General features: G+C 39.8%; 1 protein-coding gene, 1 long non-coding RNA gene and 1 pseudogene across 8 annotated transcripts in view; 2 read left to right on the forward strand and 1 right to left on the reverse strand.

Annotated features, from left to right (window-relative positions):
- LOC139360002 (uncharacterized) overlaps nt 1–17,729 on the forward strand; it is a 247,168-nt gene that overhangs the window by 170,901 nt on the left and 58,538 nt on the right. The window lies entirely within an intron of this gene.
- LOC105477026 (cadherin 20) overlaps nt 1–17,729 on the reverse strand; it is a 224,049-nt gene that overhangs the window by 146,093 nt on the left and 60,227 nt on the right. Inside the window, exon 2 of one of the 6 annotated variants that reach the window (XM_071085247.1) lies at nt 12,313–12,373. The exons of 4 other annotated variants lie outside the window; for them this stretch is intronic. The gene's annotated coding sequence lies outside the window, so the exon portion shown is untranslated. Of the gene's footprint in view, nt 1–12,312; nt 12,374–17,729 lie in introns of those variants that run through there. One more of the 6 variants, XM_071085243.1, reaches the window with a different exon arrangement.
- On the forward strand, nt 96–5,685 carry LOC139360001 (large ribosomal subunit protein eL30 pseudogene; annotated as a pseudogene).

Raw genomic sequence — 17,729 nt, forward strand, 5'->3', positions numbered from 1 at the left:
GGTTCTGCGAAGGCTGCACTAATTTACAGTTTCACTAGAAGCATATACAAATGCTTATTTTGCTTCACCTTACTAATACTTGTACATATGTATTTAATATGTTTTACATGTATTTTTTAAAATTTCAAATTTCATAGATAAAAGTGGTAGGTCGTAAGCTTTATTGCACATTCATTACTAGGATAGCTGAGCTCTTCTTGATACTGTCATTACATTTTGCTATTATTTTAAAATATTTTCTATTCAGTTTAATGTGCTCATGTTAGGAGATTTGTGTGTTTTAGAAATGGCTCATGCTTGAACTAAGGAGAACACAGTGGTTGACCCAGGACAGGTCAATTCAGAAACCAAAAACTAAGGAGCTCCCTGCCTCTAGGAAACATAGTAGGACAATAGTAGTGTCAAAAGGCAAAATTACAACAAATTTACTTTCATTATCTGAATTGGCTTTTGTTTACAATTTAAAAATCATAAATAAGATTGTAGCGCCTGGTTCTCAGAACCAGAAAAGGTTCAAAGAATTCCCCGGCTACATTGTGGTCAGACACTTATGGACAGAAAATGGAAGTCACAGGGACAGCTTAATAGGCAACAGCTTGGTGTTTTGCCTAATTCGAATCAGCTGGCTATGATTGGTTGGCGCTCAGCTACTGTGATCTGTGATTGACTGAGACCAGCTATTAATATGTGTTACTTGAGTAAACTCCAGAGTTAGGGTTTAGTTAATGTACTATGTTAGGTTGCGGTTCATTACTTAAGGATTCAGGACAGGGGCATCCTCAGGCGCAATTTTAATTTAGTTTAACAGTTGCCAACCTTCATTAAGCTTTGTCTTAAAAGCTTTATATTCCCTGGCTTCTGAGATCCTCTCACTACTATGTGGAGGCATTATATCCATCCCCACTTTCTAATGAAAACTGGGGCTCAAGGAGATACACAACTTGTCTAAGGTCGCAGAGCTGGCAAGGTGTCCGGACCACTTTGTGAATCCAAACGGTGTGAGTTCTGAGTCCAGATGTCCCGTGGAAGGGTCTGCTGAGATGTGCCATCCTTTCCCGAGGACTGCCACAGGACCATACTGAAGGAGCCTGTCCCAGGCTCGGGCCAGCAAAGACAGAAACAGTTGCCTGTCCCCTTAAAAGTCAGGGTCCTAAAGTCTCTGGAGGAGTGGAGATGAGGATGCAGGGTGGGGGCACAGAGACACTGTGGGGACCTCCCTTCTCCACAGTGAGAACCGTCTGGAAGACTTGCATGTTTTATGATGGCAAAATCATGTATTAATGGAAACATTTCTAAGCAACCAGTTCAAAAATGCTCAGAATGGGTTGGAGGCATAGCATAGACTTCTTTTCAAAAGTAAAGACATTTTCAGTTTCTGTAAAAAGTCATCCTTACCTGGAAGGGGTACGTTGTAATTATTTACTCTTTTAAAAATATGGAGTCAGATGCTACTACTTTTTATGATTAAATTTGTGCTTGCTTTTAAGTTGTAGTGTGGCAGATAAGGAGCTGATGCTGGAATTAAAAAGATGTGGTCTGTCTTTTTTTTTGTATTAGTATTCTCTTTTATCCTACTTGTCAATTCTGTGAAGTTTAGTTTAGTTAAAATTAGAGAATCTGTAAGTCCACATAATGCAATTTGACTTTTTGAGTAAAAAAAATGGTGGTGGGTTTTTTGTTTTCTTTCTTTCCTTTTTTTTTTTTGGCTTCCACAGTTGACTAAATTAAGAGGATCAAAAGGTTTAGCCAGGGTTCTGATTAACTCCTTGTTGCTGACTAGTTTGCTGTCTAAAGTAATGGGGTGAGAGGAGGAAAAGCAAAATCAATCTAAAACTAAATGCTGGTAAGAAACAAGTCTTAGACTAGTTAACTTGATGGTTGTAGCTTGTACACAGGTCTAAAGTGGAATTTGAAGTGTCTGTGGCCACCTCTATGAAGAATAGTGTTAAAATCATATATCGTTCATTATAACATTGATCAGTGCTCACTGCTCACTCGGAGCTGGATTTGTGATATAACATTGTAGAGGAGAGGTTGAAACCAGAGATCATCTAGCCTAAAACCTTATGCCTCTCTTAGTTCCTTCTGTTTGAAAAAATGGCAACATTCCAACAGTTACTTATGCAAAGTTCTAGAAACTACCTTTGACCTTCAGTTCTCACACTCAATAGATACCCCAGTACTGTCAGTTCTGAACCCAAAATGAATCTTGATTCTTAATTTTTTCCATCTTTGCTGCCACCATCTTCGAACTCTTATTTCTTACCAAATTTTTTTCATTAGCCTCCTATCTGGCCTCCCCACTTCTATTTCCCCCGTTAATAATTTATTAACTCAGTATCCTAAATGATATTTTAAAATGTTTTTAAAACTCTTTCACTTTAAAATTTTTTTATTTTGAAATGATTTTATATTTATAAACAAGTTACAAAAATAGTGCAGAGAGTTCTCATATATTCTTCATCCAGCTTCTCCTAATTTTAACATCTTACATATATAACCAATTTTGGAAAGCGGGAAATTAACATTAATGTAATACTATTAACTAAGCTACAGGTCTTATTCAGTTTTCACCAGTTTTTAATGTTTCTGGTCCAGGATACAATCCAGTGACCCACATTACATTTGCTTGTCATATCTCTTTAGTGGCCTTCAATTTGTGACAGATCTTTAGTCTTCCTTTCATAACATTGACATTTGTTAAAAGTACTGGTCAGTTCGTTTATAGAATGCTCCCTAGTTTAGGTTCCTCTGTTGTTTTCTATGACTGGATTGGGTTATGCATTTTTAACAAGAATTATCACAAAAGCGATGTTGTGTCCTTCTCAGTACATTCTGTCTGGGGCTAAATGTCTTGTTAAAGATATAAATTTGATCATGTTACAAACCTGCAGTGGGTTTCCATTTCTCTGAGGGTAAAAGGTAAACTCTTCTAAGATCCTACATAATTTCCTGTTACTTTAATTCATGCCTTTTGTAAGGGCCAAGACAATTTAAAATTAAGAGGCTTAATTCTTGTTGAAAATAGAAGGAATTCCCCCACCCCAACCTCTTATTCTGAGAACATTTACTTAGAAAACTTGTAATTGTTAACTTCTTTCTCTGTCTCTGTGAAATATAATGTAAATCTTTTTGAAAGCTAAATAAGCCTCTGGCCAGTTTTAGACCCAGGCATATCTTTCTCAAGGACGTGGGAGCCATCTCTTTCAAATGGAATCAGGGAAGATAGTGCCCCTATTTCTCCATTTCTGTGGGAGGGCAGGTGCCTCGCTCCAAGTTGCAAAACTATCTCTTGTCATAAAGAGAAGTTTATTTTTCTGTGGAATAAAGCCAGTAGTTAACACAGATGGTCACCTCAACTACCAAGTAAATTTAGGAAGAGCTATGTGTGACAAATGGTGTTGCCAAGTCCTCTTACTTGAGAACTAGTTATTGTTTATCTTGATGACAAGTATGTTCCACATGGTAAGAGGATGAGATGTCTTTTGAACTTTGGAATCTCTTGATGGATTATCTGTGATAGGTATCATATTCTTATTCAAAGCTTTTTCAATAATAAGATGACTTTCTTTCTCTTCTAGTCTGTAGAGAGGTTTTCTGTGTTGGGAGGAGATTTTGTTTTTAATGATGTTTCCCCAACACTCTTTCCTGCGGACTTACTATGGCTTTCTTTCATGTTTCAAAAAGTACAAAACTGTTGCTTGCTGTATAATCCTCTGCCTGAATTCCTCCACTTTTCTCCACCTCTTCGTTTAAGTAGCTCCTTTCAATCTCTAGGACTAAGTTCAGATATAATCTCCCTAAAGACACCTTTCTCAACCACCCTGTCTAAGGAAGCCACCCCTTCCAGGGATTCTATCATATTATCCTGTTTCTATCTTGGAGAATATTTAATACATCCTGTAATTATTGTATTTGTTAATTTGTTGATTTCTTTATAGTGTTCTGTCCTCCACTACAATGCAAGCTGTAGCAGGAAGATACTCCCCTCCAATCTGTCCAGTCTCACCCCATCTGTCTTGTTTATGGTTGAAGCCTTCATACCTAGAACAGTGCCTGGCACATAATAGGTGCTTGATGCATATTTGTAGAATGAACAAATGAAAGATGAGATTGATAAGCAGGTTAGGGTAGTTAAATAATGAAGATGTACGTTTGCTTTTATCCTATTCTTTATCAACTTGTGGAAGTCTCAACAAATGAGTTTTTAGCAGTCTCTGTATTTAACAAACATAAAATAATTATATTGAGGAAATAATACATGAAAAATTCACCTTCATACTTGAACAAAAATAGGCCCAAATGCTTGTTTTGAAAAGGAAAATCTGTGATTTTTTTTTTTTTAAATCCACTCAAATATTTTAGGAAAGCTTTCATGTTAATTCTGGATACAGCTGGGGCCATTTGAATTGTAGCATTGACTAATTGGCCAGTGTGAACATCAATTAGTCCTGAATAAAGAGCAGGAGATGAATGCCAAGAAGGAGGAAGTGGAGACTCAGATTGTTCAGCAAATCTAGTAGGAATCTGCACATCCTGACAGACAAAGAAGGGACCTTCTGCAAGACCCTTGAGACAGTGGAAGCCTTGAAGTTACACTGATATTTGAAGGAGGGCTTAACACAGTGCTTCTCAACCTTAAGCATGCAGCATAGTCCTCTGGAAGGCTTGTTAACACAGGCTTCTGAGTCTCATCCTAGAAGTTTCTGATTCTGTAGGCCTTGGGCCCCAAGAATTTGCATTTTAACAAGTTCCCAAATGATACCGCTGACATTGGTCCAGGCTCTACACTTTGAGAACCACTGCTTTAAAGCATTGATTGACAGGAAGAACCTGATGGAATTTGTTTATAATAGTCTTTTAAAATTTATTTTATTTAATTATTTAGAGATAGAGTCTTGCTCTGTCACCCAGCCTGGAGTGCAGTGGCATAATCATAACTCACTGCAGTCTCAAACTCCTGGGCTGAAGCAATCCTCCCGCCTCAGTCCCCTGGAGTCGCCTGGCCTACCACTGCTAATTTTTAGGTTTTATTTTTATTTTTTAGAGATGGGAGTCTTGCTATATTGCCCAGGCTGGTCTCAAGACTCCTGGCCTCAAGCTTTCTTTCACTTTGGCTTTGCAGAGTGCTGAGATCAAAGGCATGAGCCACCAAACCCAACCCTATAACAGTCTTTTAAGAGTTGACAATGGCCTGTCTCGCTGCCGGGCCATCTTAACAGCAACTCTTGGTTGGAGGCCGTCCCGCACCTAAGGCAGAAAGATGGTGGCTGCAAAGAAGACAAAAAAGTCGCTGAAGTTATCAATTCTAGGCTCTAACTTGTTATAAAAAGTGAAAAGCATGTGCTGGAGTACAAGCAGACTCTGAAGATGATCAGACAGGGCAAAGCGAAATTGGTTATTCTCTTTAACAAGTGTCCAACTTTGAAGAAATCAGAAATAGAGTACTGTGCAATGTTGGTCAAAACTGGTGTCCATCACTACAGTGGCAATAATATTGAACAGGGCACAGCATGAGGAAAATATTACAGAGTAGGCACACTGGCTATCATTGATCCAGGTGATTCTGACATCATTAGAAGCATGCCAGAACAGACTGATGAAAAATAAACCATGCAAAATTTCCCTTTAATAAAATTTGCCAGAGCTTGCTAAAAAAAAAGTTGACAATTTTTTTTAATTAAACAAATGTTCCGTTTTTTAACTGCCAAGGAAAAGGGTCTCTTTTTTCATGCTCCATTTTTAAAGGTCCCGTCTCTGTATCTCAGCTCTCATTTATTGAGCATGTACTAGTTACCCACATTATTTTATTTAATCTTTAAAATTGCTGGGTAAATCCTTATTTTACCCATGAATTATTATTGTATTTTAGGTGACAGAACCAAGATTTCATACAGCATTTTCAATAACTTGCCTTATATCATGATGTGGAATTTCATTGCTCCCTACAGATCCACTCTGGATTTCTATATGTGAGAGTCTTTAATATGATATTGAAGAAATCCGCTGAAAAGTTTCCCTAGGGGTTTTCCTCCTTAACCAGATCTTATTATATTTTGGTGGGTTAGTGGCCTTTATTCTCAAAACAAATAATTAAAATTCAAGATTCAAAGACAAAACATACCTATTTGTTTTTAAGTAATAAACCATGTTTTTCTCTGATTAGATGCATTACTCCTCACTCTGGAATCATAGACTCTTCTGTTAGTAGTTTATTTTTAAAATTTAATTGTATTTTAAGTTCCAGGTGCAGGACGTGCATTTTTTTTTTTTTTTTTTTTTGAGACGGAGTCTCGCTCTGTCGCCCAGGCTGGAGTGCAGTGGCGCAATCTCGGCTCACTGCAAGCTCCGCCTCCCGGGTTCACGCCATTCTCCTGCCTCAGCCTCCTGAGTAGCTGGGACTACAGGTGCCCGCCACCGCGCCCGGCTAATTTTTTGTATTTTTAGTAGAAACGGGGTTTCACCGTGGTCTCGATCTCCTGACCTTGTGATCCGCCCGCCTCGGCCTCCCAAAGTGCTGGGATTACAGGCATGAGCCACCGCGCCCGGCGCAGTTTTGTTACATAGGTAAACGTGTGCCATAGTGGTTTGCTGCACCTGTCAACCCATCATAGGTATTAAGCCTCGCATACATTAGCTATTTATCCTGATGCTCTCCTTGCCCTCCACCACTCCAGTAGTGCATTCTTGCCCTCCCTGTGTCCATGTGTTCTCATTCTTCAGCTCTTACTTATAAGTGAGAACGTGTGGTGTTTGGTTTTCTGTTCCTGTGTTAGTTTGCAGAGGATCATGGCTTCCAGCTCCATCCATGTCCCTGCAGAGGACATGATCTCATCCCTTTTTATGGCTGCATAGTATTCCATTGTATATATGTAAATTTTCTTTATCCAGTCTATCATGAATGGGCATTTGTGTTGATTCCAACTCTTTGCTATGGTGAATAGCGCTGCAGTGAACATACGTGTGCATGTATCATTGTAACAGAATGATTTATACTCCTTTGGATATATACCCAGTAATGGGATTGCTGGGTTAAATGGTATTTCTTTGCTCATGAATTCTCTAAGCTTCTAGGTAGTGCGATTATTGGCCAGTGGTTCACTGCTGACCAGTGATATAGCCGCTGCTGCCACAGGGCTCTCTGACTTCAGGATTAGGCCTCTTTTTGCTACAATGCTTCTCAGCCTGAGATGCAACAAATTTTAAGACTAATTGGTAACACCTTGAGGTATTATATGACTGAAGTAGATATTATTCATCAGCCTGAGGTGAGCCTGATCTAACGTAGAAGACTAGTTAAGACAAAAGTCCTAGTGTGAAGTGCTGCATCTAGGTGTTCTGTTACCCAAGAAACATGGTAGCCTTGTTTCCCAAGAAGTATTTTAAAGATAACTCTAGCAAAACACTCATTTTCTACATGAGTCTGAGTAATTTGTCTAAGTGGTAAAACCAAACTGACCTTTTGCTTAATTGCCTACATAATTCAATGAATTTTCTATTGAGAGACATTAAGACCAAACAAGTTCTCCTTAACATCCCAGAAATGCATGGATCACCTTGAAAATCTCTGAAAAATGAATAAAAAGAAGCAAGTGACTGAGTTCATAATTGTTTCCCTCTCTGTAAGCCAAAATTGATGGCCAGGAGGAAGGCATTGAAGCCAGTACATACTGACACTATTTATAAGATCTTGATATTTTAGACTTGTATTGCACCATTCATCCTGAGATCATAAAAATGGTTGTTAAAATTTATACCATATTAGTCTGATTAACCCTGAGAAGGGTAAAAATAAAGGATTGAGGAGAAATATTTATTTCACAAGGGTTGGGACTTTAATATACAGAAAGCTGCATAAATCTGCAGATGTTCTAATTAGATTCAGCTGAACTGCTTCAGAATGCACGATAACATGGATTTACTCTGCCAACTACTAAGAATAACTTTTCTGGTGTAAAAAAATGTTCAAGTTTCAATATTGAAACATAAAATACCCCAGCCCAGGGGATAGATTCTTTTCACATCAATTTCTTCATTGGCTCAAATTTCTCTAGCAGTTAAGTTGCTCCTTTATTATAAGACTTAAACAGAATTTTCTAAATGGTGCCCTAATGGTATTCTTCCCAGGTTATAGTACCTGGAATCCTATTTTCTGTTAATAGTTAAACATTAACCTTAGATCACTGTAATACCATCAGGCAAGTTATTCATATGGTGCTTAATTTACAAGCAGGGAGTAGTTTAGGCCATGAGAAAATCTGGTTCATGAAGAGGATGACATTAAGGAATCAAGAGATGTATTTCATGAGGTAGTTTTGCTAGTCAATTTCCTTTTTTTTTTCCCTTGAATATATGCTGGTTTTTAGATCTCAGGAAAGTTATTCCTTTGTGCTGGCAGGGGAAATCTGTGTTGTCCTGCAGTTGGAAGTATTTCAGTAAATCTTATCAGAGAATTTGCTGAGGCCCAGGTTACACCCAAGGTGAAGAATGAGCCTTCCTCTGGCACGAGAATCCTACTGGATCCCCAGAGGCATGGGGATCCCTTTGGTATCCAACTTTGCAAAGTTCCATCAGCACCAGAATGCTTTCCACTTCCACAGAACCTGGCTGTCAGATCCAGCTGCACCTTTAATTTATCTGTTTCTAGGTCTGAGAAGGCAAGGTGAGGGAAAATGTCTCTTTACAAAGGGAGTCAAGGGGAAATGTGAGAGAGGCTGTGACTAGAACCTCGTGTCCCGTTGCCTGCCCCTTAGACAAACCCAACTTCGGTCAATATTCCCTCAATTATATTTGATAAGCCAACCTATTATCCTTAATTAAAATGTTGGCAGGCAGTATTCATGTGAATTTTTGCCAAGGATTTATTATAATCTCCTTGTTTTATGGTTTCCTATTTTGAATAGTGAAAGAATAATTTCATAAACCCTTCTGAAGGAGAGTCTCTTGTAAATGCAAATTTTATCTCCTTCATAATCTTTTTGGATCTCTGTGAATTTGCATGGAACAAAAATACATTGCTCAAGTATGCTGTTTTAATTTATTAATAAAAACAAAATAGTTGTGAAAGGCATTTGTAGGAAATTGATTTGAAATAGATGTTACCATGGCATATGCATTAGTCTACAACATTAGGAACAATGAACATGGAAAATCAACATTATTTATAGAATTACCAGCTACCTATTACTGTAGAATCTGAAGTCAGGGATATTATAAATATGTAGAGTCATGTCCTAGCATTTACATTTAACCCTTGGTTGTCCAGTATCTAAGTCACTTTATCTTGTTTCCCTGTTATCCTATACATAAATATATGTGTGTAAACACACACACACACACACACCTGATCATTGATGTAAAAACAACAGCAACAACAACAAAAACTGGTCACTAATGTATAGAACCCAATTGTGCCTGTAACATAAAAGAACTCAATAAATGTGAGTTCCCTCTTCCCATCCTAAATCCCTTTTTTTACTTCTTGGGCATTTTCCTTTCTCTCCTCACTTTTATCAAAGGATAGGTTGGGAATTTAAAAAAAGATGGAACTGGAATAAGCTTATTAGAATGCTTTGCAGCACACTGCACAAGGAAATATTGGCAGATGAGTTTGAACATGGGTAAAATAAGTACGAGAATGATTAGTGCCTCTTCTCATTCCAAGATAGTGTCCTCTATTAGCATGGATGCTGGAGATGCAGCTGCACGGAGAGCATAGTCTGATATGCCAGAGGTAGGAGATATTCCAGGGAGGGCCAGCCCTTCAATGCATCAGATCAAATGTTCTCAGCCCGAGGAGGCCAATCCCTCAACTCTAAGGTTAAGTCTAAATAACAGCCACTTCCTCTTTCCCACTAAATACTTATTATGAGTCAGGCCCTTGTCATTTGGGGTGTCAAGCCAATGATAATAATCTTTCAGTTTATATCGAATATCGCTGGGATACCAAAGACTGACCAGAGCTCATTCTTTGGTTCTCAATCCCAAGATAGCCTTTATTATATGGTCCAAGATGAGTAACTTCCTAACACTATCACTTAATATCTTCACACAGGAACGTTTGCCTCCTGTGAATTGAATCCTAGAAATAAAATCGTGCAGGTATTAGGGTGACGCATTTACCTGAATCTGGCAGAAGCACTTTTGACACAGCTGACCAATTATGGAACAAGAGGAGGGTAGAGGTTGTGTTCCCTTGTGTCTCTTTTTCAACTACGGAAATTACACTGTGGTAGCAGGATCTCCTTCAAGTCTTGTGTGTGTTTTTTTTTTTTTTTTTTTTTTTTTTTTTTTGAGACGGAGTCTCGCTGTGTCGCCCAGGCTGGAGTGCAGTGGCCGGATCTCAGCTCACTGCAAGCTCTGCCTCCCGGGTTTTTACGCCATTCTCCTGCCTCAGCCTCCCGAGTAGCCGGGACTACAGGCGCCCGCCACCTCGCCCGGCTAGTTTTTTGTATTTTTTAGTAGAGACGGGGTTTCACCGTGTTAGCCAGGATGGTCTCGAACTCCTGACCTCGTGATCCGCCCGTCTCGGCCTCCCAAAGTGCTGGGATTACAGGCTTGAGCCACCGCGCCCGGCCCAAGTCTTGTTTTGATAGACATTCCATCTCCCTTTGCTCATTTTCACTTGCACGTAATCTCAGTTATGTGACACATACCAGAGAGTAGAGTCCTGCTTTTGCCTTTAGGTCTTTTGCAAGTTAACTGAAGAAAAGAATGAATTTTCAGATTGACTGTTATCTCACTAATCATATCTGCCCCCAAGTTAAGCCGTATCTACTTTGCCTTGCTCTGTCTAGACCTGACAGTCTAGACAAGAGTTAATGCTCATTAGCAGGCTGGAGAGGCCCCATGGATCTCCTTTGCCAGATAGTGTGATGTTTTCCTCTTCTGATAGAATTTGGAAAGAGGCTGTGACCACAGGTCAGGGAGGTGGACATGCATCAGGAAGCAGTCCTATTGTCCCCTCACTTGGTAACAATCTCACAGTACAGCAACACATTCAACTCCCAGGATAAAAGCAGGTGTTTTGCTTTAATTAAGACCAACAAAGACTTTTCTGTTCTCAATAGGCTTATATTTTTAGACACTAAGGTAAGGAGGAAGAGAACATTATCCCATTCTGTGCATAAAAATAAAGATTCAGCATGAACTGCATAATTAAGAACTGAAAGGGGGAAATGCAATTCAATTAAAACTGACAGAATAATACACGGAATCAATGGCTTTATTTGGTGCTTAATGATGATACTGTTTTCATTTCATTATACATGAGTCAGAACCAGCTTTGCCTTAGTTTAATTGTATTTTTTACAGAGTAAACCAAAGTATGCAATTTGCAGTAGACTCATCAATTAAAAAGAGGCTGATTTAAGATGATCATAAATTGGTCCCTGAGACTGAAACCAAATTTTTTCCCTTCCAATATATTAACTTATTGGAAGGATGAGTAATTTTAGGCAGGGGTGGAGAGAGGCATTGGTGGGGGAGGTGAAGATTAGTGAACAAATATTAAAGACTGATTTCCATGAAAAAAAAAATGACAGTAGTATGTTTTCCAGTGGGAAAATGATATGGTGATGTATTTTTGATCCAGTGAGCTGAACAAAACATGATGGGATTTTGGGCTGGAGAAGCAATGTATAAAATGAATCATGATATTGACACAAAATCAAGTGTAACAGGGAGATACCATTTCCATATGTGGCCTTCTAGCTATATGGATTTTAAAACTGAAACATGAGACCCAAGGAAAGCAGAAAGAAGAGGTTAAATTAGAAGTTATGCTACTCGAGTACTTTGTGGAATTAATGGTGGAATATAGAACATGTTGCCGTGAGGAACATTCACTAAACTTCTCAGACGTCCTGCTCTGTGGGGTACAGACAATTACTGGTGTTCTGTGAACCCCGCTGAAAACCCGATGTGAATTAGCAGTGAATGACTATGCAGTCGGGGTCTGAGAGATTGGTCACTGCAAAATGTGTCTGACTTATGTCTACATTCTATTAGTCATGTGGATAAAAGTTTCATATTTTTCATGCTTGACTAAACTTCAAATGTACTGTATGAACAGGTAGATGAAGGTACTCTCATTTACCCATGACAACTCTGTGCTCCTCAAAAACTGATAAGTTTGGGCCAGGGAAATAGTAATTTTCCCTTCCTTGTGGGGTCAAGGGGACCACCCTGTCCTCCCTGGGAGACTTGTGCTGGCCACTCAGAACATAGTGATATAGGCTAGATCTTCCCACAGTAAATACATCCTTCTAACTCATTTCTATTTGTTAGAATTAGTGTAATCTTCTTTCTTACGGGGCCATGCTTCTTTGTGACTCTGCCATGCTGACTATGCCATTGATTCCTGTAGAGTGACCTGGAGTGGACAGAGAAAAGCAAAGCTAACAGAAAAGTATATACTCAGGAGTCTCAAAGCACACAAATGAATAAAACAAGAAGGCCTGTGCTCTGTAGATAGGGGAGACCATCTTAAATTCATAATAACTCATCTGTAAGAACCATTTTTATATCTTCTTAAATATCTGATATTTTCCTTTTTTTGTTGTTTTTACACATTGAAAATAAAATGTCAGTATGCTGATCCGCAGAAAGGTTTTTAGACACTCCCATAGATTATCCCTTAAATACTTGGCTCATCATTTAATCTGCTAATTATGATCTCCTGATCATAACCAGCTATTTGAGTAAGTATGTACATATATATGTATATAAATTATTTTAAGAAGACCATAATTAAATTGATATTACTCCTTCCAGGTTCTGGAATTATTGTTGGCAAATTACATAATTTTTATAGGATGATTAGAAACAAGAACTGTCATTTACAAAGCAGATAAAACTATAAAATTAGAGTAAATAAGACATGTACTATGTATGATTCGTATACTAGTTGTGACAGACAAATACTGACCCATTAAGACTCTCATTCATTACAGCCTGTGAACAGCACAGTGCAATTGCTAGATGTCTACACAGGCTAGGGATGTAGTTAATTGGTATGAAGCCATAAGTTACGCTGTCCTTGTTAGGATTCAGACAAATAGCCTTGATAGCCTTGATCTTGTTGCACTCTGACTTAGCTAGCAGAGCAAGTGAGTCACAGATGGAAGACTACATTTGTTTGGAGTTATAGCAGTCATTCATTCTTGTATTAATTCCTACATTCAACAAAAACGTTTCATGCATCTTTTAGGATTCAGACATTATACTAAATGCTACATACTTCTTTTAATAAACACTTTATGGTACTTACTATGTGCCATGCATTGACTCATTTAATTCTCATAATTACGCTATGAGGTGTGTTTCCCTCATTTTACAGATGAGGAAACTAAGTCACAGAGGTTGAGTAACTTTCCTAAGATTACACAGCTAGTAACTGGCAGAGCTGAGATTAGAACCCAGGCAGGCTGGCTCCAAAGTTCATGTTCTTAACCACAAGACAGACGTAGTCTCTGTCCTCGTGGAATTTACAGTCCAGAGGGAATACAGACAATAAACAGATGAGCAAGAAAGAGACAAAAAATGATGAGCTATGATAAGGCTATAAAAACGATGAGCTGTAACAAGCAAGGTAGTGCAAGATGATGGGTGGCTGCATAGGGTGGTTGGGGAAGTGACATCTACATGGAGGCAGGATTGGTTAGAAGGAGCCAGTCAGGGAGCCCTGAGAGTATCCAGGCCCTGGGAAGGCCTTGAATGCTTAAGAAACTCCACAGAGCTGAAGGGCTACAGCAGGCAGTAATGTGCTTTGTTGCCTCAGGAGCGGGTGGGCCAGGTCAGGAGGACTCTGGGCAAAATGCCTGGAAGAAACTTCATGAGGCAGAGAAAATTATTCTCCTGGATGAGATAAAATATTCCTTCAGTATGGGGAGGTTGGGTAAGGATGGGAAATAGATGGAAGGGGAGTAAGAAGGGCAGAGATGTAGGTGGGTTCCAGAGAAAGTCTTAGGGAAGTAGTCAACCTCCAAGAATCCAGAAGATACTGAGATTGGGGCAATCTGTTTCTTATATCCTAGGTTAGATGCCCATGGAAGCAATACCTACCTCTCCCACTAGAGTAACTGGCAGCACATTATATATGGGGTTTTGGATAGTTTCACAGAGACTCTGGTGCCTCAGTACAGCATAGAAACCAAACAGTTCATGGTCCCCGGGAACATACATAGTGGCAAGAACAGCCAGGCTTGAAGGGATAAACAGACAGCAGTAAGGGATGTCTCAGAGGAGACTGTGTGTGGACAAATTGCAAATGCCCTCAGCAATGTCTTACTACTATGAAGGCTTCCCCTGGCCCCAGGAAGTTAGGTTAACCCCAGGAAAAGCAGAGTTGTTGCTGTTTGCTGGGGATTAACTGCCTGCTACCTCCACAGGATAGAGGCTCAGAATGGAAAGGGAATAATGGAAAAATAAAGTTGGTCTCTTGCACATGTGCATTTATGGATTGAAGTTCCTACCTGCTTCATGTGGAGATATCTTCCAGGTTTGCTAAAAATTCACCTGCAGCACGTATCCACACCCTGGGTTGATTACAAACTCTAGGATGAAAGCCAAGTCATCTGGAGGCAACATGTGTAAGCCTGTGGGAGAGCTGTCTAACAGAAGGGAGCTCGATTCCTAGAAGTCACTGTTGATTCTGGAACTATCAGTGGGCTGTGATGAGGCTCAGTTTGAAAAAGTATAAGAGAATGTGTTAAGCCCTCTGAGCAGGTAAAAACTGGTCTTAAAAAAAAAAGGGTGAACAGGTGAAGGTACCCATAGAGGTTTTAAAAAATTGTTAATTTTTAGTAAATTAAGTTATTGATTTCCAGAATAATACCTAGAAAGGAAGAGTTCGGAAAATGATTTTTATGGCTTTTAACTTGGATGGTGATTTTTCTGAATGAACTAATACTCTTTCTGGAGAGGAAAGGGCAATACTATTAATAGCAGCAGCCACTAGAGAGAGAGTACTCTTCTGTAGTCTCTCTAAGAAATAGCTATTAAGGTTATAGTGAATTGAATCCCCTCAATGGTGCTTGTTCCTAATTTACCAAGATGTACCTCTCCACATGGTGTGCGTGCATGAACACACACACACACACACACACACACACACACACACACACACACACACAGTGTGTGAGCACACAGGAGCGATTCTATGCCTGGAGAGAGATTGGGGAGCAATCTTCACTTCACCGCAAGGCCTTGCATGAACACACACACACACACACACACACACACACACAGTGTGTGAGCACATGAGCACACAGGAGAGATACTATGCCTGGAGAGAGATTGAGGAACAATCTTCACTTCACTGCAAGGCCAGTGCACAGTCTCAGAGGGAGATGGTTTCTAACACTATCGAAAAAGTAGCTGGGATTACAGGCATGTGCCACCAGGCCCAGCTAATTTTTGTATCTTCAATAGAGATGGGGTTTCACCATGTTGGCCAGGATGGTCTCGATCTCCTGACCTCGTGATCTGCCCACCTCAGCCTCCCAAAGTGCTGGGATTATAGGCATGAGCCTCCACGTCTGGCCAGGGTCATAGAATTTTTTTAGTGAGAGCATTTGAACATTTTTTTTTTTTATGAGTAGACAAATTTATTTCAAAAAAATACAAAGCACATGTGACAAAACATTAACATCTGTGATCAGAGTATGAGATCTTTTTAATTTCAGAAGTTGGAGGTAATACAGATTTTGGAGTTGATAAGGCTGGAATGTGACCAGGGGCACCAGTGGTTCAGGTGATGTGAAGGAGAAGGTCATTGGAGGTAAGGAGATCAAAGAACCAACAATCCAGGGTTGGGAGGGGGTCATCCATGCATGTATGGAAGGCATCGAAGAAGAAGACAGTCATTAAGGTGCAGATGAAGATGACTCAGTCCTAAAAACTCACATGATAATAGCTAATGTGTATTCAGTGCTTATCAAGTACCAGGCACTGCACTATGAATTGTATATATCATTGTTACATTCATTTTATAGATGAGAACAATGAGGGTTACAAAGGTTGGTAAACTTTCCCAAGCACCACTGCTAGTGAGTGTCAAGTCTGTTAGTTCTCAGACCCAGACAGCCTGGCCCCAGAGCCTGCATTCTTTACCACTTTTCTCTCAGTATCTCTGAGTGGTGTAACTATTGCAAGGGGACAGAGGGCATAGGGTACAGTGTGAACCTTAAAGAAGTGGGAGGTTTTGCAAGGGGAAGAGGAAGAAGTAGTCTTGAACAACTCAGTCTTGGCCTTGAGGCATGAGGAGTGTGAATGACTAATAGTCTCCACTGAAGGTAGCTGCAGATTCCAGACAGCGGTTTCCTCCAGGGGAACACAGGTTCTTCCTAGGGCAAGGAGGTGGAAGGACCCTTCTAAGAAAAGGTGGAGAATATTGAAATACCCCAAGGCCATGCAGGAGGGTGGATGGAGAGACAGGGTGAGGGAGGTAGTCAGATGCAGAGATTACTGGTGCCCTCTGGCAGCGACATTGGTAAACACCATGGAGGCCCTGAAGAGTTCGTTGCTCTACCTCTATTGAGGCAGCAAGTGGTGAAGCAGTGAGCGTTATTTCTTCCTAGAGCTGCAGTGACAAAGTACCACAAGCTGAGTGGCTTACACAGCAGTAATCTGTTGTCTCACAGTTCTGAGGTTGGAATTCCAAGATCAAGGTGTTTGCAGGGTTGGCTCCTTCTGAGGGATGTTCCAAGCCTCTCCTTTGGCTTCTGGACGTTTACTGGTGATCACTGGCATTCCTTGGGGTGTAGAAGCCTTACCCCAATCATGCCTCCATCCTCGCATGACATTTTTCCTGAGTGTGTGTGTGTGTCTGTGCACAAGTTTCCCATTTTTATATGAACCCCAGTCATATTGGATTAGGGCCCACCCTAATGACCTCATCTTAACAACTAATTACATCTGTGAGAACCTTGTTTCCAAATAAGGTTGTGTTCTGAGGTTCTGCGGGGTAGAACCTCAACACTGGAATTTTGGGGAGACAATCCAGACTATATAACTGTGGTATTAGGGGTACTGCTCACTCCTGGCCACTCACATTCGATTGGGAATCTGTTCTGAGCACCTGAGCATTCAAGACAATTTCTGGGTATAGCAGGGAACATACAAATGAATGAAACAAAATCCCTGGCTTCCAGGGCCTGAACTTGGGGGAGGTAAAGGGAGTGGCTAAAGTATGACAAACTCAGATGCCTAAAACACAAGTCAGATCTAATTAATGCTGTAAGTGAGATACCATCAGATTATTACATAAATTAAAAAATTAATGAGAAGGAGAGTAGGGCTTCGGACCTAATTTGGTTTATTTTTAAATTTTACAGGTAAGGAATCTTAGTTCTAGAAATGTTAAATGGCCTGCTGCAGGTCTGCCAACTGGAAATCTGCTCTTTCAGTTACACCATGTATATAAACACACACCCAGCCCCATTTTCTATTATGTCAAATGTCTTTGAGATGTATTTTTTAAAAAATATTTTTATATGACTGGTCAGGAAAATGATTACCTAAACTTACGAACATGAAGTAGCAAATAATGTTTAAAAGAAGTCAGAGACATTTCTATCTATGACAGTGACTGAGCTGTTGACTAAATATTGACTATAAATCTTCAACCACCCACTATCCACAGGTGCCAATCTGCCTACAGCTGTACACAATTTATATAATTTGTATTTTATGCCAAAATGCACTGTTAGTTTCTTGCATCCTTAAAA

The sequence above is a fragment of the Macaca nemestrina genome, chromosome 19 (assembly GCF_043159975.1).
Source record: "Macaca nemestrina isolate mMacNem1 chromosome 19, mMacNem.hap1, whole genome shotgun sequence".
Classification (NCBI taxonomy): domain Eukaryota; kingdom Metazoa; phylum Chordata; class Mammalia; order Primates; family Cercopithecidae; genus Macaca; species Macaca nemestrina.